This window comes from Acomys minous, assembly GCF_964271855.1.
Source record: "Acomys minous genome assembly, chromosome: 1".
Lineage (NCBI taxonomy): Eukaryota > Metazoa > Chordata > Mammalia > Rodentia > Muridae > Acomys > Acomys minous.
This window is the reverse complement of record NC_140483.1, coordinates 23,001,896-23,025,755: the sequence shown is the minus strand read 5'-3', so window position 1 is coordinate 23,025,755 and position 23,860 is coordinate 23,001,896. Positions and strand designations below refer to the sequence as shown.

At 39.7% G+C, this 23,860-nt stretch overlaps 1 protein-coding gene across 2 annotated transcripts in view; it reads right to left on the bottom strand.

Moving 5' to 3' along the window:
- Positions 1-23,860, bottom strand: part of ATF6 (activating transcription factor 6) — a 155,245-nt gene that overhangs the window by 35,727 nt on the left and 95,658 nt on the right. The window lies entirely within an intron of this gene.

Genomic DNA, 23,860 nt, shown 5'->3' with positions numbered 1-23,860 from the left:
CACTGTGATATGAAGATGAGTAAGGTCAAATTTGTCTGTCTCTCTGTCTCTGTCTGTCTCTGTCTCTGTGTCTCTGTCTCTCTCTCTGTCTCTCTCTCTCTCTCTCTCTCTCTCTCTCTCTCTCTCTCTCTCTCTCTCACACACACACACACACACACACACACACACACACACGGAAGTAGATGGGAGGCTACTTGGGAAGAATAAGAAGATTGACAAAAGTGGGAGGGGACAAGAAGGGTACTGAGTGGTGAATACGATGGAAATTTGTACATGTATGAAAGTTATAATAAAACCCATTATTATGTATAATTAATATAGACTAGTAAAAATTAAGAAACAGTTAAGAAAACACGAAGCAGCATCCATCGGTGGTGAGATGGGATGTCTACAGAAGCTCACTGATCAGCTAGCTTGCGGTAGAAATAGTGAGACCCTGCCTCAGCAAGGTGGAAGGCAAGAACTGACTCCCAGAAGCTAACTTTGACCTTCACACATTCAGTGGCAAAGATGTACGTACACACACACACACACACACACACACACACACACACACACACACACGTGTGTGTGTGTACTCACCCCCCACATATACAAATAAATTAATAAAACATATTTCTTATATAAACAAATCTGAGGGTTTGTTTTCAGACGTGTAGACCCAAATACAGTAGATCAGAAAACACTTGACCCTTGCTGGAGACCTAGCTGCTGCCCACCACCCAAACTCTGCTAAAGCTGCCCCCATGCAAACTGAAAATCCACAGGAGAAAACGACTAACAGTCCTGCTTACCTGCAAGACACAAGCCTGATAGGCTTTAAAATAAATAGGATGTAAAGTGCAGAGATGAACCCAAACATGGTTTTATTGAGAAAACACTGGGGACAAGGAAGATGAGACCTAGATGACATGTAAGCCTTCACCCCCTGATTACTCAGATAATGAGAAAGGAAGGGGCGATCATGACCTCAGGGTTATAAAGATGTTCTCTGTCCCCAACCAGCTCACCAGCCATCTGGGGCTGATGCCTGACTGCAAAATCATAAAATAAACAGCCCCATTTTTACTACTGAGTCTACAGTGCTCTTACAATGAAGTGAGAAACTTTGTTTCTCATATGTAAGGGCGATGTGATACTTGTTTTTCTAAGACTGGCTCATTTCGCTTAACGTGATCTCTAGTTCTAATCACTCTCCTGGCAGAACCATATTTTCTGCATCCATTCATCTATTGACAGGCACCTACACTGGTCTTATATTTTTCCTGCCCACTTTTAATTGGGTTTCCTTTTTATTATTGAAGTATAATATTTCTTTGTACACTCTAGGTGCAAGCCTCATTATATATTTGGTTTGCAAATGGTTTCTACCATTTGGTAAGCTATTTTATATCTTTCTTAATGGCACCCTTTTCTCACCACAGTTCTTAACTTTTGACAAGTTCCAGTTCATGTTTTCCAACCTCTCGCTTGTGTTTTGGTGTTCTAAGGTGTGTTGGCTTCAGTTAGCTTCTTGAGAGTGAACTAATTACTCTGCATTCCCATCAGCAACTCAGGAGTGGCACAGGTTCTCTGCATCTTGACATTGTTTTGCCATTAGTTTTAATTTTTAATTAATCATTAGGATGTTGTTAAAGTGTCAACTCTATTTTCAAACTTGTAGGACCACCCATCTATTTCTCTTGCTATTTCCACCTCTACCACCTAGGCTTAGGTACAATGACTAGTCTGCTTTTATGCCCCCACAGTCTCCTATACTTATCACTGTTAAATCGATTAACACACTAAACTTTATTTACTTTTAAGAAAAAGATTCATTTATAGGTATAATGTGAGTGGTCAGTTTTATTAAACAGTGAGAATATTTTGGCAAAGTAGTGTATAAGGAACAGCTGACTCCCCCAATTTCATTTCATATTATTTTCTCACATCCTAGACATGATTTAATAAAAAATGACTAGTAATTGCTCTAGTAAGCCAGTGGCTGTCCAAATATCATGGTTATTACTCACATCCTTAAAAAAGCTTTTTAAACCTTCACAATCTTGCTTAATATTAAATGCGTATTCCCTAATGCATTCCCAACTCCATCAAAACAAGTATTGCTGATCAATATTTACAGATAGACGCAATTCACTAGAGACTAAAGGAATTTAGGGCTGATCTACAAAAATGGCTTCTCTGTGAAAATATGTTTGAATTTTTTGTATCTGGAGCCCTGGAATATAGGCAAAAAATTAAATAATAAAAACTTGTTACTATGTGTTTGTTTGTTTTATTTTGAGACAAGGGCTCACTACATAGCCTCAGCTGGCCTGAATCTCACTATGTAGACCAAGCTGTCCTCAAATTCATAGAGATCCACCTGCCTCTGCCTCTCCAATCCTGGGACCGAAAAGGTGTGTAACAACAATGTCTAGCCACAACTTTTTAAAATGAATAAATGGCTCTTCTTCTTCTTCTTCTTCTTCTTCTTCTTCTTCTTCTTCTTCTTCTTCTTCTTCTTCTTCCTCTTCTTCTTCTTCGTCTTGTTGTTGTTGTTGTTGTTCTTCTTCTTCTTCTTCTTCCTCCTCCTCCTCCTCCTCCTTCTTCTTCTTTGTTAAAGGAAGTCTTGAGTCAGCAGAACACGAAGTAGATGCATTTCAAGAGACCTAAGTTACTATGTCTAGGTAAATTCAGTTTTTAAAATTTTCTCAAATTGTGACAAATTTATGCCAAAATTATCTGAAATGATGGCAAGAGTAAAACATACACACGTAAGATAAGCCAAAGGAGAAAGCTCCAAGTGCCCGATTAGAAAGTATGTTCATCAGAAACAGGAACACCAACAGGAAAAACAATGACAATCAGACTAATTACAAGTCATTTGCCTTCCTCATCAGAGGCCAGATGTTACACAGATGTCTGTAAAGAATACACACTGATATTTTAACATAGTGTCCCCCACAGGAAAGCTTTCCAGACAATGTGACACGTGTCTAAGGTGGAGTCCACGTTCGTCCGTGAGCCCCCCACGGGGCTGCTACGAACAATCCATTAATTCCTAAGCTCTAGAAGAAATGCGCTCTGAGTCCTGCAGTGGAGTGCAAAGTCACACCGAGCCCTCAGCAACCAAGACGGAAAAGACAGAGCCTCTTGGAAAGGAATTATACCAAGACAGGATTATTCTAGGGGTTCTAGGTGGGGTGAGGGGAGTTGATTGTGCTCCAAGGTTTTGATCATCACTCTTAGAACAAGTTAAATCTTTGGGTGGTAATAGAATCATTAGTTCACTCTTTAGACTTATCAAATGCTTGTAATCTCTGGCATTCATGAAAGTCATTGAAAAACTTCACCCACCAACACAGAACTAAAAATATATATAAAGGACATGGAATAATGAGCAATGAATATGTAAGAAATTAAAATGAAATTCACAGCACAGGGAAAACAAAGAAAACAAACCATCATTCCAGGCATAGGGAACTTATTGTGAAGTTAAATAAATATAAAAATATATGACACTAAGGAAGAAAATAATTTGAGTTTCTCAGAATTTACAAAACATTACACACACACACACACAGAGAGAGAGAGAGAGAGAGAGAGAGAGAGAGAGAGAGAGAGAGAGAGAGAGAGAGAGAGAGCGCGTTAGTTCATGGCATGGAGCTCCTAAAGCTCCAAGTTTCCAGTCTTGGAATGCAAAGACAGGATCTATATAGCAAGCTGTCTAGGGCTTGCTAGATACATTGGTGCACTCTGGGTTTGGCTGAGAGACTCTGCCTTAATGAGAGAGAAAAGCATTATCCACTTGTCATTCATATAGATCAGATGCTGTTAAGATCATATATATATATATATATATATATATATATATATATATATATATATATATATATATATGATCTTTATATAGCTTTCCCATCCTGTTTAGCATCTGAATAGCACATAGTTTGGAGTTCTGTAAAGGATGGTGTATCTTTCTAACTGGAAGTACACAAAAAAAGGGAGCAGAAGTATTGTGTTAAATTCAAGTAAAACTTGACAGATATTTACCTTTCCTTATTATTGTTGGATATTGATTTTTCTTTTACTAAGGAAAATCACAGAAATTTACCCAAGTAGTGGGCAGAGTCTAGTAATCAGATCAAATGCCTTACCTGAGGAAAGGGTACTTTCTACTTGTAGGGCCTTGACGTCACTTTTTAAAGCATGGCTATCGGTCTGGAGGGTGTTGGTATAATGGAATAAAACTATGGTCAGCACAGTTGGATCTAAATCCCTGATGGGTCTTTTTACCTAAGGGTGTGTGGCCTACACATTCTTTAGATCTCTTCATGCTCCACGACTGTGCACAGAACCATAGTGTAAGTCTATCCTATTTGTTTGAATTTAAAATTTAACGGCAGACAGTTAAGAAAATGCTCTGTGTGACTCTGAGATCTGAGACCTGGGGTGTGGAGGGAGATTCCTGCTCTAGAGCAGCTTACAGGGAAACACTGTGCTTGTCCACTCCCTTTAAAGGCTACAGACAGGCAGCCAGGTGCTGCAGCTCAGGAACCAGAGGCACAGGGCACACAAATGCCCACCTGACATTCACATGGGTTCTGGGGTCCGACCTCAAGTCCTTGTGGTGCTTCAACCATTGAGCCACCTTCCTAACCCAAACAGGAAGATTTAGGAAAATAAGAACCAAGAATGATTATAAGTAAAGGTAAGGATACGATTTCATATCGATAAAAAGAATCATTCCAATATTATCAACAGAACCCTAGGAAGAATTTGTCTGAACAACCCTAACATGTTAAAATCAAAATAGATATAGCCAATAGGTACATATTCTTATATATTAGTAATTATTCTTTTAGGTTTCAAGTCAGGAATAGTGGAAACTCTTGTGAATGAATCTTTAATTTATTCTACTGTGGTTAAAAGATGGAAAAATGACTAAAAACCTGTTGGTTCTACACAACATTTTTACGGAGTGATTATATCTCAGCTAATATATACACTAGTATATCTATGTGCTTGCCCAGGAAATAGCATAAGGTTCAGTAACATTGGGGAATTTTTTTTTTAAAGCATCTCTTTCGCTCTATGACGCTCAAGGCTAGCTTGATGTAGTCAGGCAGACTTTAGGCTCTCACTCTTTCTGCCTCGGCTTACCCACTACTGGGAGTACAGGCCATGCTCCAGCCAAAGAGCTATATGTTAATAAGCTATAATAGTTTATTGTGTTAGTCAAGCTATCTGGCTTCATTTCTCTCCAGCATTCTTAATCTTTACTAAAAGCATAAACAGAAATTACATAAGTAACAATTTTACTCTTCCTAATACATTTTATACTTTACATAACAGTTTATAATACAATATAAACTTAAATGTAAAATATTATGTTTCATTTATTTGCATGCTGGTAATCCCAGCACTCCAGGAGGCAGAGGCAGGTGAATCTCTGTGAGTTCAAGGCCAGCCTGGTCTACACAGCAAAGTCAGAACAGCCAAGGCTACACAGAGAAACCCTGTCTCAAAAAACCAAAAACAAACAAACAAACAAAAGAACCCTGCCACCTCAACATGCCGGCAAGAATGGCTAAGGGGCCTCTTTCCATTTAACCTATTAGCTATTTGTTAGAAGCTTATACTACTCACAGAGAGCACTAGAGGAAGCTGTGGAGTACACATCAATAACTCTGGGCTTGCCCAAACGTGGAACTTATAGGTAGGTAGAGAAAAAATTCCTACTATGCAGGTAGAACAATGAGATTGGAGATGTCAAGTTCTCGTTACACTACTTAGCTGGTGAAGATTTATGAAATATTTCTCAACCAGAATGATTTATCTTTATATTTACTAGCAAATAAGACCATTTAAAAGATTTCTTTGCATACTTAACAAAATACCTCTTCATAGTTAAGAAATTATTTAACTTTTGCATACAGAAAGCTGGAAGGACAAAGAAAAGATTATGTATGGGACCACAGATAAGCAGCCCCAGGGCTCCCTGCTCTTTGATATATTACACTCATTCTTTCCTCAACTCTTGGTTAGAAAAAACAGTGGAGAATGATGGCGGCTGCTAATGGGGTGAGAGCATTGTTTTCAATGGCCTTAGAGGACATTAGCACTTGGTGCAGATGTTGGGAATAACTTGCAGCTGTTGCAAAGTGAGCCGCTTTATGAAGTCACGGGAATGGTGAAGGAGAACTGCCTGGGCACTTTAAAGCATTCTTAGTACAGTGATATGAGAAATGCTCAATTGGAAGACAGAAAACACCATAACACTTAATTGATCATTAATATCGAATCTCTCAACATTGTTACATATTCTGTCAGGATGCTCATTTATACCCGGATGTGCTCAGCTGTGTCGGTTGCCATAAGTATTACAGAAAATGACAGAGACAACTGTCTTGGCTTTGAATCACTTTTGCTTTAGCTCAATTTAATTGAAAACATTTTTAGTGCTTCTCAGCTTTGTGACTAAGATCAAATATGGCATCAGAACACTTTTACACAGTTCAGTGTGTGCAAAACACCAGAACGGATAAAAAGGCGAGTTAAAAGCCCTCAGTTTCCTATAGAAGTACATAAAAGTAATCCAGAACGGAGAGCAGTGAGTAGCACGTGACAATGCTGCATGGACCCAGTGACGCAACAGGAGTGTCGCTGAGTATTGATTGAAAAGAGCCCCCGACATAGCCTGGGCCTAAAAGCACCAGTAGAAACAGAGGTGCATAATCTTTTGTCTAGCTAAGAGCCCCGAGTAATTCAATTTTCAAAACAAGAAGTCCAACCTACTACTTACCTTATTTCTAAAATACATGGACCATTTCTAAGCTAATATCAGAGTACTAAAACTATAGGTTCTTGCCCAAAGCCCAGAAGAGAAACAGCCGCTAGGAGGCATGCTTTAGGAGCATTCTGGCCATCATTCCTTTGGCCATTCTTAGTCCCAAAACTAGGCTGCATTTTGAAGAGACCTGGTCACAAAGTTTAGTCTCTCTCTGATTAGCATTCATTTCAGTGTACATTATGACCTAGACAATAAATTACTAAAAATACTTACGAAAGAAAATTTTGCACTTAACAGAATACCTTATACAACTGCAAGTTTGAGCTCAGCCCCAAGGATCCCCTCAGTTTAGCTTAGAAATCTTCACTCTAGAACCACGATGGTTGAAAACATATTGTAGGTGTAAGCAAGCAATGTCTGCTTTGCCTTACGGCCCACTCCACAGAGCAGAACCCAACACAGCTTAGGTGACCAAGAGCCAGAGACTTAGATAGCTCAGAGACCTAGGGTAAAACCAAACACTACTGGTCTTCCAAAAAAAAAAAAAAGGCATCAATAAAATGATTCATAACAGCGTCCTAAGCACTCATAGATGAGTGTCTTATCCAGGCATCATCAGATAGACCCTTTGCTCTTCGCTTGTTTGTTCTTACCTCACCAGCAAGTCCATTCCTTCAGTGGTATTAGAGGCTACTTCTTCAGGACTTCAGTGTATATTGAAGACCAACTGAGACATCCAGCTTTGTGGACTAAACAACAACAGGATTCTTAGACCTTCAGTTCATAGGCAGCCATTGTTGGATTAGCTGGACCACAGCCTATAAATCATTCTAATAAATCTCCTTCTTAGGTATAAGTCGTGATTCATTCTATACGTGCTGGTACTCTAGAGAATCCTGACTACTACTCTACCTCCACCAACCCAAAGGGAAGAATGCTCTAAGACAGCACCTGAGGCCGCCAGCAGAGCTTCCCCACTTGCTGTAGCCTGCCTAACAGATACCCTCACTAATGTATTTGAAAGTGTTGGCTTATACTTCCTTTGTTCTACTTATACTAACTGTTACCACATTATGACATGGAATTTGGGGTGACCTAAGCCTGCCCCTGAACCATAGCCACTCCCATGTGGCTCCTCTTGGAGACAAGGGCTGTGGCTTTGTATACTGACAGTACTAGCACAGAAACAGAAGCGGGGGTCAATGGGACAGTAGTCCCAGAAACAAACCCACCTGGCTACAGTCATGTGATTTTTGGCAGAGATGACAAAACCGCACTGCAGAAGAGACAGATGGTTTAACAATACTGCTGGGGAAACTGGCCAGCCACATACAGGTGAATGAAACTAGATCTCTAGCTCGCACTCTGGTCAAGAGTCAATTTGGAATGGATCAAAGACATAACAGAAGAGCTGAAACTCTGCAACTGCCAGAGAAAATCAGGAATATTTCCAGACACAGGCACAGGCAAGGACTTTCTAAAAAGTACTCAAAAGATCAAGTAAGACTACCAAGACCTGAAAAATGGGATTGCACAGATTAAAAATCTCCTGTATGGCAAGAAAATAACCAGGCAAAGAGAAAACTTTAGGAATAGCAGAAAAATCTTTGCTAATTAGCTAAATCACAGTAGATTAATATTTGAATATAGAAGGAACTCTAAGCACTATATTAAAAAAAACAACTTGAATTAATAATGGGATTAATGAAATGGACAGACCTCAAAAGAGGGAAGTGCGAATGGCTAATTAAATATAAAAAATTCAACATCTTTAACCACCAGATTAACCACAAGAAGTGTAAACTAAAACTACACTGAGATTCTATTTACCCCAGTCAGAATGGTCAACACTAAGAAAACAAGTAACAAGTGCTAATGCATAGGGCCCAGGGAGAAAACTGGCCTGTACACTGTGAGTGGGATTACAGACTAATCCAGTCACTATGGAAAGTGAAGGTGCCCCCCAAATTAAAAGTAGCACTGAAATATGACTGAGGTCCTCCACTCCTGAGGGTGTAGTAAAGGACTCCAATGTGATGATCCCACAGAGCCACCTGCACGTGCATGGTTACTGCGGCATCTGTGGAGTGAGTGGAGGTGCCCAGCAGCAGATGAGCAGAGTCAGATGATGTGGCACATATGCAATAATGGTTGGTGCTTTACTTAGCTATACAGAAAAATAAATTATGTAATTAAAGGAACATTGACTCAATTAGAGTAAAATGTAGCAAGAACACCAGCCTAAAGTGGCAGAGATTCCTTTTCTGGACCTTGCTTTGTGACAAATGAATGGGGGATGCTGTAGAACTTTCAGGAATGGCATTACTTCATGTGTAAAATAAAGTTAAAAATACCTTTCTACATCTCAAAAATAAAGTGGAGACTGTATCAAGAAACTGCAAAATATACTTTACAGTCAGTATCACTTCAGGCAAATATAATTTTCAACATGTCATTGATATAAAAGCTTATAAAAAGTGAGATTAAATAATAAAGCTAATAGGGCCAAATTGTAAAATGGATCTAATCTTCCTGATTGTAGACTCATTTCCTATTAATGAACTCAAGCACACTTTTCATCAATAAGACAGGATAACAGCCTGGTGTAGTGGTGCATGCCTTTGATCCTAGCACTTGGGAGGCAGAGGCTGATGGATCACTGTAAATTCAAGGTCAACCTGGTATACAGAGTGAGTCCAGGACAGCCAGGGCTATACAGAGAAACCCTGTCTCAAAAACCAACAACAACAGCAGCAAAAGAAAGGCTAACACTTGACATTCTCCACACAAAAGATATTGTATCAGCTTACTAGTGAAACATTTAATTTTAAATGATAAAAGTCAGCTATTGGTCTTGAAGATTCACCAAAAGAAAGGGGAAAAAAACCCACAAATGAAGAATCATCCAATACAGAATACCTAATGTGGATTAAAGCATAAACAATGAAATCTCTATATATTCTTGAAGGAGAGATTAACATGTTTTTCATTTGTTTGTTTGTTTAGATCACAAGTGGGGGATGAGAAAAGACTTGTAGGCCAGGTAGTGGTGGCACATGCCTTTCTTTAATCCCAGCATTCGGGAGGCAGATGCAGGTGGGTCACTGTGAGTTTGAGGCCAGCCTGATCTACAAAGTGAGTCCAGGATAGCCAAAGCTACACAGAGAAACCCTGACTCAAAACCAAAAAAACCCAACAACAACAACAACCAAATGAGAGAGAGAGAGAGAGAGAGAGAGAGAGAGAGAGAGAGAGAGAGAGAGAGAGAGAGAGACTTGTGAGAGAGCAGGTGATGTTTATCCTCTTAGAAGTTGAACCACCACGTGGGGGAGACTGGTTATTAAACAGCTGAAAGACATCCTTGAACAAATTCTGAGAGGAGGTATAAAAATGAACCAAAAACAAGAGGTGGGGCCTTTGGAGACTTGGGATAGTTTTGAGTCACTCCTAGAGAGAACGGCTTGGGGCTCCAGGCTCCGGCTGAGGTTCCGGGTTCTGGTTGCTCTAGGTTACAGCAGAAGAAATCCTGCTGATTACGCCAGGAGAATCATTTCTTGGAACTGATATCCTTACGGTTTCATTATTGTATTCTTTAATCCTCTTTTCCTATTGTTTCAGTTAGTCAGGTTATAAGTAAGGCACTCTTGGTTAATAAGTTCATAATAAAATATATTTGTTAAGAAAATTGAGTGTACATATCCTGCTTCTGCTTTCCCTAAGTAATTTTAGATCAGGACAGGCAGGTATCTGTGTTTGTTACAAGAACAGTTCTGTAACGCAGACAACAGGGCTGGGCTATTCCTACAGCTGGATCAGGTCATTTTCCAAAGAGATGAGCACAGTTCTTCAGATGCCTCCGTGAAAATGCACACTAGCACTTCCAGAGGTGTTTACACATCAGCAGAATCCCTTCCTCACACCAAACCACACAGCCAGGAACATGTCATCTGGTCAGCAGGAGGCTGCTTTTTGTACATAACTTACAGACAGGATTAAAAGCTTTTCCGTAGAAGACAAACAGTAAGCAACAAAATATTGCAGAGGGATGATAAAGCTGTTAGGACGCACAGGTGCAGAAGCAGAGTGCCTCCCAGTCACCTAGGTGGACATCCTCAAGGCTGATCTCCACTTTCTTCTAACAGAAAAACCTTCCTCCAACAAACATACTCACAGCTAGGAAGATGACTTTGGAAGACAGGATGAATGGGGCATATCTATTGTCATGTCAATCTGGAGTCAGACAAAGTACAGTATTAAACAGTTACAAATACAACAAAGTCCGTTAAATTTATTATATAGTTATGTACTGGTTCAGACCATTTGTAAAAAGTCTATATGTAACTCTCATAAGACTTCTAGAGATCAACTCTGATGACAAAAGAAGACTTTACAGTCAACTGAGTGAAGAAACTTAGGAACAACTCTATGCTCAAAAGTTTAAGACTACCTACATAGTTTTAAAAAGCTATTCCATCATTTCTTGGTCTTTTTGCTAAAACAAGCATAGGAAGATATGTATTTCATGGCATTCTAAAGCCAAATCTACCAACCGTGGAGTTTCCAGTCACATCTTAGGAGCTTTTGTGCTACCTAAAGGCCAGTGATATGGCTTGCCGGGTCAAAGAGCTTGTTTCACAAGCCTGAGCACGAAGGAAAAATCAACTCCTGAGAGTTGTCTTTTGACATCCACACAAGTATCATGGCGTGCACGCGCACATGCGCGCGCGCGCGCACACACACACACACACACACACATACATGATACACTTTAAACAAAGAACTCTCAGTTCTGCTCCCCGTCTCCTAGTTGTCTTTTTAAAAAGCTGGGATATGGCAGTGCAGCCTTTAATCCCAGCACTTGGGAGGCAGAAGATGGAGATCTATCTGTAAGAGTGTGAGCCAGTCTCGTCTACAGGGTAAGTTCCAGGCTGACCAAGGCTACAAAGTAAGACCCTGTCTCAAAAAGGGGCGGGGGTACTTTATGACTCAGTACTAATAACAGGCAAATGATTCATATTTGGGCATCGTGTTTTAACACTAGTTCCTGGAGTAGGCTTGTTACTATAAAAGCTTTTCCAACACTTGCAAGAAAAGGAAAATCACAGAGATTAACTATTGCAGTAGAACTTTCTAAAAGCATTCCACCACCAATTCAGTATGATAAAGTGTTATGACGGGGAACGAAACACAAACACCAGAAATCTTTTTAACTACAAAGGACCTGCATATTTTCTTAGTAAAAGGCATGCCTGGGATTAGGAACAATTTATTCCAGTCTGGCAGACAGTTTGACAGTTTAGGAGAAAAGGGAACAAGTAAAGGATGAGGGCTCCATCACAGAAAGAGCAGATGTTTTAAAGCATAGATGGCTAATGGTGGGTGAAAATGAAGCAGTGTGCAGGCTTCACTTACACTGGCCCTGACACACTTGTGTACAATTAGATGCCGGCCTAACATTCGGATGGACGCAGAGCCCCCACATTTCGGCATTTTTCTGAAGCAGATGGAACACCTTACAAGGGAAATAAGAGAACACAGTGCAGACTGGGCATGGGCCCACATCCTCCTGTCAGGCAGTGAGTTTTGCTGTTGTTGCTTTTTAATAGAATAATTGAACCTGGCCATAAGAAGAATAAACTTGTTTTACTTTGCTACAGTGCAGGATTTTACTGTGAAAGTGAAGTCTCTCCTAAAATAGCTTATCAATCTAATCTACATGGCTTGGAAGAGCCAAATATTCATATCCATTTTAAGGATAAGTCCAAAGTCTAAAGTACATTTTTCCAGATACAAGCTCTGGAAAGAAAATTTAAATGGTGATTAAAACACAATTTTAAATCTCAAATTACTTTACTTTATTTATGGAGAAATATATTATTTTCACTTGAAAAAGTAAGGGGAAAGTAAACAAATGCCAGAAGTTGGGTACTTTCTAAACAAATACTGATACACCCCAGAAAATCTAACGGTTTTCCCTATTATCATAGAAAAACAAACCTGAGTGCAAAGCCAGAAACACTTACTTTAGAATGCATAAGGTTTAACACTTTAAGAATAAAAGGAACAAACAGAAATAGTAGTCATATCATGTAAGAGCAGATATTTTAAACCTCAGATGACTGTTTATTTAAAAAAAGAAAAAAAAGCTGGCGTAGGGTCACTGAGGTGGCGCGGCAGGGAGAGGTGCTTGCCACCAGCCCTGACAACCTGACTTCCATTTCCGGGACCCACAAGTTCACATGCCATATGCCCAATAATAAAAAACAAAAATAAAACTGTAATTGTAAAAAATTGAAAGGATGACTATGGGTGGCCAATGCCTCACCCTTGAGGACCTCCAACCTCCATTTTCCACCCAAAGACCACTCGAACTGCCCTAAAGGCCAGACCAGCTCCCACCCTACAGCGTGAAAAGCCCAAGCTCTGGACTTGAAAGCCCACCAGTCCTCAACCTGGAAAGCTTCCCTCTCCCAAGAAACCCTAGACAAACCCTGTCTCTGCTCGGTCCTCTGATGCTTCTCGCCTGAGTAGAGGCAGCCATCCTCCTGGGTTCCTCCCGCCCAATAAACCTCTTGGTGAGAAAAAAAAAATTGAAAGGAAAATATTGGTTAAACACCTCAGCTTTACATTTAAATAATTCTTGCTTAGAAAATAACATTTGCAGCAACTTTAGAGCCAAGTCTGTATAATCAATCAAGGCTTATGTGGTTCCGTCCTTGGCAAACACATTGTTGAAGAAACTCCTGAAGAAAAAGTCCCATTAAGAAAAAGTGATTAAGAGAAATGGCTTTTAGATATGATGATCCTTTCCTACCACTTCCTTTAAAAAAAAAAACCTGCCAAACAGACATAACAACCATTTTTGTCTTGCTTTTTTTTCAGGGAGAAGATAAAGAGTCAGGGCAATCATTTGGGGAAAGAGATGGGGAAGTTAGCATAGAGTGGTCAATAGCATGGAAATGTTTGAGTTCTTGTAGCAAGGTAGTGTCACTCTCAATTGTAAGACTGTGCCCCCAAACATGTCCTGTTACATAAATTCACATGGATTTAGTTTCTATCTTTACAATGTTTCCTATATCCATCTTAATAGCTGTTTTAGTCTTAGAGCTGGAAAACTGAAATATGGCACTTCCGGATTTTAATTTTGTTTACTGTGTACACATTTAGTATAAGTCAAACTGGAGGAGGAATCCCTTCCTTTAGAAGTAAGCTCTTCTAAATGCCTACGCAAACAATTACACACTTTATTCATGAAATCCAAGTCTGTTCCGATCTGTCTTCTTTAAACAATGCCCCCAAGTTCCTTCATGACCTGCCGCGTTTTATTCTCCAGATCCCACTTTCTATTCCACCCATTTTGCTTGAGGGTCCTACTCATTTATACAGCGTCTCTAAGCGAGGGCCACACTGCCGCATGTCCTCACTCGCTTTCCTCATCCTTCTCAGATCTAAACTCTCTGACACCTTCTGCTTCCTTAACGACGTCAGTGTAGCTGGTGCAAGCTGGAATGCAGGAATACCTACCTTGCCAGGCGTCATGTTGCGCCTGTAATCCCAGCACTGAGGAGGCAGAGGCAGGCGGATCACTATGAACTCGAGGCCAGCCTGGTCTACAAAATGAGTTCAGGACAGCCAAGGCTACACAGAGAGAGCCTGTCTTGAAAATCCCAAAAAGGAAAAAAAAAAAAAAAAAAAAAAGGAATAAAAAGAAAAAACCCTACTCCACGAGGCTGGTGGAAGGATTAGATGGAAAATCTTACACACGACAGTAAGGACAGCAAATGCATCAAAACACTGGTGCCTTAGTGTGTAAGCTCGGGCATTCTGTGGGACATCTTTTTCCCATAGCTTCTACCACACTGTTGTAGTTTTACATTGATAAATCACTTTGCCCATTATTACAAATTCCTTGAAAATAAAGATTTCATATTCTTGTTTTTATAGATATGAAACACCAAGTTTGGTGAAAATAGACTGAACAAATAAATAATGAAGCAAAACAGGATAAAATTTTATCAGGAAGAATCTGACTAACAGAAGAGATAGGACTTTTAAGCAATTTATCTGACCCTTCTTTTTCCCCTGAAAAACTGCTGACCATGTAACATTTCTTTTACAAATCTGGCAGATGCCTTCTAGACCGAACTTTTAAGGCTTCTATAGAAAAACTAGGGAATGTATTTCTTTTTTTCTTTTCTTCTTTGTCCCATTGAAAGGACACAGAGGTCCACATCCTGCTGTGACTCCAGGAACATGCCGAGTACTAGTAACTACGGAGTAGTTCTAAAACAGCCTTCACGAACTAGAGCTGCTCTCTAGAACAGAAGCTACACAGAACTGTTTGTGCACAAGGAACATGCCGGGGAGCAGCAGGGAGGTACACTCAGGGAAGACGCCTGCGCTGGCTCTGACTCATGCTCCTGCTGTTTATTTATAGCTTATTAGTACGAGATTTGTTTTACTTGGCAAAAACACAAGATTCTGAATGACTGTGAGGACGCCTAAGCGCTGGCGCTCGGGAGCTGAGTAACAACCTGCAGTTTGGTGCTGCAGCAGCAGGTTCCTGGGGGCTGCACCCCGAAGCTGCACCAGCACTGCCATCTTCCTGAGCTGTAGGCCTTACTACTACACAGAAAACAGCGGGTAGCCAATGAGCCGAGTTCTCTGTCTATATCTCCATTAACGAGTTGAAGTTAGACTTTCAGGTTTTATTGCACATACAATTCTTAATTTCTTTTTAAATAGCACTAGCAAAAATAGTCAAGAGTAATTTTAAAAGACAAGCCAAAGAATTATAAGGTGTGATATGAAAAAAAAATCTTTCAGTGATCACTTAGGATGCTTCCCTTCTTATGGGTTTTCCTCCTCAGCACTGATATTTTATTGCATATTCACTGACATATTTACTTAGTATCAGTCTTTAGAACATAAAGTCTAATCTTGTTCACTGCTATATGTTTTTGTTGAAAGAATAGCCAGGAACATGTGGCTTTTCAGCAAACACCTTGTTGGGTGAGTGACAGTAAAGCTGACTATGGCTCCTCACTAAATCACAACTCCGAGGACAGCTGCAGTCAGAAGTCATTTGAAAACACAAGTGTAAGTAAATGGCAAATATTCAAAAAGATAGCTACAACTTGGATAAAGTGTTTGAAAAATAAGACCAATTCTTTAAAAGATGTGAGGAAATACACTTTTTGAGAGAAAAAAAACTTTTATGCTCTGAATATTTCTTATATTTTTGTTTTTTCTTAAAGATGAACAAAAAAATTGATCAATGGTCAGAAATGGGGTGATGTTTCCCACTACAATCCACTTCCTGGAGATGCTTGTTCCATGGTAAAATTAGTATTTCTGCTGTAGTAGGTGAAAAAATATTTTCCCTTTTTACATTTTAAAACTATGTATACAGCACACAAAACTGAAGCAAAATTTTCTACATGTTAAATGTTTTTTCAAACTAGACACACTACACATAAAACTGAAGTACACTTTAAATGTTATTTTAAGGTAAATATGAACGATCAAATTAGTGTACAATGATGTGGCTTACATGTGACAAGAGACCATACACATTTAGGAACCTGGGTTGACCATGAAAGGTTAGTTATTAGTTTTTATGTGCATTTGTGTAGGCATGCACATGTGCATATGTATATAGAGGCCAGAGGTCACCCTTGGTGTCAGTCCTCAGGTGCCATCCACTTAGCTTTTTAAGACAGTCTCTCCCTAGCTGGGAGCTCAGCAGCTGCACTAGGCAGGCTGGCTGGTGAGTTCCTGGATCTCTGGGATCACCACACTTAGCGTCTTTACACTGTCTAAAGATCAAACACAGGAGCTTAAACTTCAACAGCAAGCATTTTACCACCTGATCTATCTCCCCTTGCCCATACTTTGTTAAAAATAAACTTTATAACTAAAGAGCACACCCTAAAGCCTCAGGCACAAGGGAGGCTGGTTCTTCAGATGAACTACTTGATAATATGAATTCAAGTTATCTGACCAACTTTTTAAATCTTCTGAATAACCTGTGTACTCATCTGGATGAGCTCATGACACAGTAGTCATTGACTCCTATCTAATATCAGCATAAAAATACCAGGGGAAAGACTACAGTGTTTCTAATGATCAGCTGATGTCACTAAATGCAGTCAAATTGGATATGATGTAAGCAACTGAACATTCCTAGACGCAGCTAGAACATGCCCACTGTCACTCTGCTTTCTGTAATCCAGCTCTCTCATTTCTGAGGTCATGTAAGATGAATGCTCAAATAGAATTGGTACAAGAAATACTTAGAAGGAGTCTAACCCTGACCAGAAAGATGGCTTAGTGGGCCTGGCTATTTTCCAAGAAGCCTGAAAATCTGAGGTCAGTCTCCAGGATCCACGTGGGAAGGAGAGAGAGTATCAGCTCCCATGAGCTGTTTGGAAAGAGGTGTTCCTTTTAAGTTTCTGCATCCCATTCCTCCAAATTCTGAAAGGGAGTGGATCTAAATTATATCCAAAATGTTTATTAAATCTAGCTATGTAATAGAATATACCTTAAACACAACTACTGTAAAATATCTTACAGTTTAAATAGGATGCCAATTTTCAGTCTGCTGATGGACGGTAAGAAGATAATAAAAATAACTTTCTGGGGAGTTGTGAGCGGGGAGGGATCACAGATGGTTTTTGCTAAATGTAATGAAAATACACACTCTGCCATGTCTTACCCACTCACGGGGTCTCCATACAGTATCCCTGCTCCAAAGGCCACCGCCCCATAGAGAGATAAGAACATATTGAACATACTGTGCTCAGAACTGTGCCAGGACTGGATGTGGCATTTTATTTAAACTTCTTAACACCCAATAATAGTTACTCTATTATGATTACTGTATTAGAGATAAGGACACTGGGGCTATGCACAGTATCTTCCCAGAGTCCTGCAGCTTGTAAGCACAATGCCAGTTTAAACCCAGTTTTTCTGACTTCATGTTACATGTTAACTACCAAAAAAATGCAACATCAGTCCCTGCCAATGATTCTATTTTTCCACTAACCTGAAAATTACTAATTCACAGCTGAGTGGAAATGTTCTCATTATCCCCCAAGACCTCACGTGCTGTACATTACACTATACCCTGCTATTTTTCTATTCTTTAAACCAATGTTCAAGAAAATATATATTAATATATTTTTTAAACATTCATTTTAAGGTTTGATTATGAAACTTTTTAAAAATTAAATTAAGGAAAACAAAACACCAATAGATCAGAGAGTGGCAGGCAGCTCCCACAAGGACCTTATTTTAAGTTTCTCTTACTTTACAAGCATTTTTTAGCCTGTATGTGTTTGTCTAGTCGGTGTCTAGACATTTGGTTTGGCAGTATCTTCTGCTCATTACACGACTGCTGCACTTCTCTGTAGTGCATGCTAGATCTCCAAAGAACATGTAAAGAACACTTCTCTGGGTGAGTCTGAAGACTGTACTCTTGAGGCTGAGGGAGTTCAACCACAAGACATCCTTTCATGAAGCTCCAGGAAACAGGACAAACTTACCAAAGCCAAAGATAACTGGCAGTCTGGTGTAACCTTTTAAACTTGCCTTTGCTGTAATTCATCTTAAAAAAACAAAAAACAGCTGGATAAGCCGGGCAGTGATGGTGCACGCCTTTGATCCCAGCACTTGGGAGGCAGAGGCAGGTGGATCTCTATAAGTGCAAGATCAGCTTTATCTACAGAGTGAGTCCAGGACAGCCAGGACTACAAGAGAAACCCTGTCTGGAAAAAAAAAAGGAAGAAAGAAAAAAAAAAAGAAAGAAAAATGACAGACAGACATATACTGGAAGAAAACCCACCACTGAAGGTCACAAAATACTGGATTCCTACAAGCAAAAAGCAGACTATGAGCCGCACTTCACAAGGGCCAGCAAGGTGTCTCAACAGAACAGGCGCGTGCTGCCAGGGCTCCATGACCTGAGTTTGAACCCCAGTCCTCTCATCCCCATACTGCACACAGAATGCATGTGCCCACAGACAGACAGACAGACACACATTTTAACATATAAGTATAAAGATTAATTCATGTAAAACGGGAATCAAGAAGAAGAAGAAAAGCTGTCCAATATTTGAGAGCTATAGTCTGCAATACTTCACAAGGCAACAAGTGCACAACTCCTAAAATAAAAAGATGACAATCCAGACTTCATCAAACAGGAAACATGACTATCGTACTGGAACGTCTAAGAGCAAAATGGAACTCAGACCTGAGTTCAGTTATTTTAAAAGACTCACTTCTACAGTCAATGAGACATAGACGGCCCTGATAAAAATGCTCACAATGGGCTGGGCAAATGTCTCAGCCAGTGAAGATTCATCTACATAAGCATTAAGACCAGAGTCTGTGGTTTGCAGGTAGGATCTGGGAAGAGGTGGGGAAGGGGAAAATCACGAGCAGAATATATTGTATGGGGAGGGGGACCCTTTTTCATCAATAAAAATAAGTTAGCCACTGTGGTGTGTGTTAATAATCCCAGCCAAGGGTTAGGGGTGTGGAGTAGGGGTTGGGTACGGGTGTGGGGTAGGGGTGCAGAAAGGAAGATCTCGGGCTCAGTGGACAGCCAGATCAGCCTAGTCAGTGAGTTGCAGGCCAAGTGAGAGAGCCTGTTTAAAAAAACACAGTGGACAGCACATGAGGACAACATCTACAGTTGACCTCTACACTCATGGGCATACAGATGTATGCACCCGTACACCTATACATGCAACGCCTACACATGTGTTCTATCACACATTTTCTATCATATTATGGTGATGGTAAAAAAATAAAAGATAGTATCGAATTGATGGATTTGGCATCTATCTCATTAGTTTGTCCATTTATTCCTTTTGAGTATGTGCTACACACATGGCATTGTACTATGTCATGAGATAGAAAGAAGACTAACACAGGGGCTTTCTTGTCCTCAAGTCACTTAGACCATAGCAAAAACAACAGTATTGTGTGCAGTATTTCTTAGTTAGATACTAGCTCAACTTATAGCTAATAACCCATCCTCCTGGCTTCTGGTGGGCTGTCCACGTTACAGATGCTACAGTTCTTCAAACAGTATCTTCACAGTAGATTAGCAGTAATGTGTGGAAATAAATCACATAATTATTAGACTTAAGATTTTTTAGGGAAAAAAACAATGAAATGTCAAGATTTAACTTCGTTGAAGGTGGCGAAAGTTAAATAATTAGGAGTCTAAAATGAACAAGTGGAGGGAGGAAATGGAAATGACACGAGTGTTTTAGACCTTAATCATAAATTATAGATGTTTCCTATAATATAATTGCTTCCTCCATAATTAAATTTTATGACATCATCAAAAAGCCAAACTGTTGAGACATAAAATGATTTCACAAGCTACTTTGCTAGTTTTCTAGCTTTTATATGAGGAATAACCCAAAGACTACATATAAATTTAATTAGAAACAGTTCTCTATATACATATATATACACATACATATATATACATATATATGTTTATTTTATTTTTGTTTTTCAAGATAGGGTTTTTCTGTGTAGCCCTGGCTGTCCTGAAACTCATTCTATAGACCAGGTTGGCCTTGAGCCTGGAGATCCACCTGCCTCTGCCTACCAAGTGCTGGGATTAAGAGCATGTGCCACCACTGCCTGGCAACTTTTATATTTTAAAACCTCTTCCTCATGTATTAATAACCATCTCATTCATGCCATGGAAGACTTTTGATATCTCAGGAACACTTTAAACATTATTTTATTTTTTTAACCTGGTTTTAATTCCATATACTCCTTTTCTTTGTAGTTCTACTGCAAATAAACAAAAACTCTCTTCAACTTTCTCTGTGCTTTCCTTTAAACATAAAAACATTAATACAGATGAGGAATAGACTTTGCGTTGACTTGCTTCATTTCCTTCAGAACATCTGTCAAGCACAGCACAACTGCTCTAACAGTTACATGTACATGACCCAATCACAGTGGCCTCTATCTGTAGGGAAAGGGCATGCCGAGCCCTTTCTAGCTCTCCAGCTACACCTGGGCTATCATTTCTTCCACGCAGGGTCATATTTACCAAACACTCCACTGGATTTCCTCTCATTTCTAGTGTAGATCCCTTTCTGATTAATTTATCATAACTGTAGCCAGTATTTACCAAACACTCCACTGGATTTCCTCTCATTTCTAGTGTAGATCCCTTTCTGATTAATTTATCATAACTGTAGCCAGTATTTACCAAACACTCCACTGGATTTCCTCTCATTTCTAGTGTAGATCCCTTTCTGATTAATCTATCATAACTGTAGCCAGTCACCTGTGATTTCTGTTCATAAAGCTAAGTAGGATTTTCATTTCTCATTCCCGGGGACCCTGTAACATCTGACGCTGCTGACTACCTCTTTCCCGAACTCTTCTTCCCTGACTTCTAAGTTTTAAACAAAATAAGCAAGTTGATGCTCTTTTCCTCATCTACATTATACTCTTCCAGTGTTACAATGATTCCTTGTGTTTTCCTGCTTGCTCTTGTTCTTCCAAATATATATGGTAAAAAGTGGCTTGATTTTCCAAAAAGGCTTTCCTTGGTCTTCTTTTCATTGGAAATAAGTCAAAGCAGTCTAATGTCTTTTGAACAAAGAAAGTAATAGAATAAAACTCCAAATCTATTGTTTTTAAAGATATGGATATAAAAGCTTTAAAAAGACAATGTAGGAAAATGGTTAAGAACACAGTCTACGTATGGGGCTGGAGAGATGGTTCAGAGGTTAAGAGCATTGGCTGCTCTTCCAAAGGTTCTGAGTTCAATTCTCAGCAACCACATGGTGGTTCACAATCATCTATAATGGATCTATAAAATAGCTTGGTATTTTGTTGTTTTTTTCTAAAACTCTAAAATGCATTAACTCCACTAGACTAAACTATTTCAGTAACTAAGCATTTAATCTAAGCATTTAAAGCAATGCCACACAGCCTTTAAGGGAACAGTGTTCACATGCATACAAACATGAAAGTAGAAAAATAAAAACCACATTTCTAGAGCTAAGCTGAAAAGCCGATCATCTCTAACTTTCTCACTTTACAGATAAGGAAGCTGGAGAGGGTCATGTGGTTTGTTCAAAGTCATGAAGTAAATACCAGCAAGAGGCACACTGGAGCTGACTGCAAGCCATTACATTTTCTTCACATATTCATGTGAAAAGCAGTCATTCTTAGAAGATATCTGTTTGGAAAAAATTTTTTCCATCATTACAAAAACCCTGAAATTTAATCTGAGGGAAACCCTCAAAAGTTGATCTATCAACTATTAACCTCCACCATTAATCAGGGCAAATTCATTAATGTATTTGTTCATGTCTCATACTTCTGAGTGCTAAAAATTGCAAGTATGGCTTCTCAGTGCACACATTTATTTATTTATTTGCTTGTTTATTTACTGTTGTTTTTAGGGTTTTGTTTTGTTTGATGAGACAAGGTCTCACTAACTATACCAGACTGTCCCCTACCTGCCTCCTGAGTGCTGGGATTAAAGGCATGTGCCACCACACTCTGATATTGTTGTTATGAGGCAAGGTTTTACTTTGTAGCCGAGGCTGGTCTAAAACTCATTAAGTAGCCAAGGTTGGCCTTGAGCTCATGGTCTCCTGCCTCAGCTTCCCAAGTGATGAGATTATAGACATGTGTCACTGTCTTCAGCCTTTGTTCAAATGCTTAGTGCTTTTTGTCTCTTAAACCTATTTACCCTCCTTCTGCCTCAGTTTTGTCATTTATAAAATAGGATTAGAAATACTTATATGATTATATATAAGGAACTAATGAGATTATATATTGAAAACAACTTTGTAAACTATAAAGTCTGCATACATTAAAGACATCAGTTTATGTATAATGAAATTTTAAAAAGATTTATAAAAAAAATGAGAGGAAGGCAGTGTGGATCTAAGAGTCAGGAACTGGTGTTAAGAAGTAGTGTGTAGTGAGAGTTTATGGAGGCTGAAGGGGCTGCACAAGCAAGCAAACATGTCTGAGGCACGCATCTAGCTAAAGCTCTGGTTCTCAGTGCAGCCTCAGGCATGGCGTTTCAGGCTTACAAAAGAAGAGAATGGAAAGCAACCCTATTTTCTTGGTTATAAATAAATGCCCATGTGTCACGAGCTAAGACCTCACAATAGTCCTTCACACACAACAGTAACCAAGTGTCTGATAATAACCATTTTGTGTCTGAGGAATCTGACTCAGCCACGTGTAGAACTGACTTCAGCATGATCACTGGTGTTGCTGCTGAAGGCAGAATGGCAAACGATCTGAGTTACACTCGAGGTGCTATCTCGTGCTGAGCTGCTTCCGGTGCTCCTTAAGTTCCTGTACATCTGCAAGGAAGCCCCTGTTGCTGGGGTAATCCTTACAACCTACACCATATAGGCACAATGTGCTCAAATATGTTTTGCACACAATCAAGGCATGAAACCCACCTCAACATAAGGCATGATCTGGAGGAAGAGGGGAAAACATCTCTGAGGCAGGCATATAGCTGAAGCTCAGGTGCCCCCTTACAGCACACATGCATTTGAAACAGCTGAGAAGATACAAAAGTGTTTACTTTTAATGTGAAGAACAGGTACTAAGAACAAAAATAAACTAAAGAAATGCCAAAGTATTATGCAGTCATTTCATTGGAAAAAGAAATATGAAATAAAAGAGAATAATAGAGACACACACATGTATATGCACACACACACACACACACACACACACACACACACAAGACCTGTTCTTTCTTTCGCCCCTCCTCACTGCCTGCTACTGGTACTGGCTATGTGTGTGGTGTATGTACATGTAGGTATGTGGAGGTGTCGTCCATAATGGCTTTCCACCTTATTTTTTGAGACAAGGTCTCTCACTGAACACAGACCTCACTCGTGTGGCTATGGACCAGCAAGGCCAGGTCTCCTGTGTCTGCATGCCAACCATGTCCAGCTTCTAAACGGCTGCTGTGGACTTGGACTCGGGCCCTCAGGCCTACACAGCAAACACGTTACTACCTGAGTGTTTCTCTAGCCAGAAAACCTGTTCTTGAAG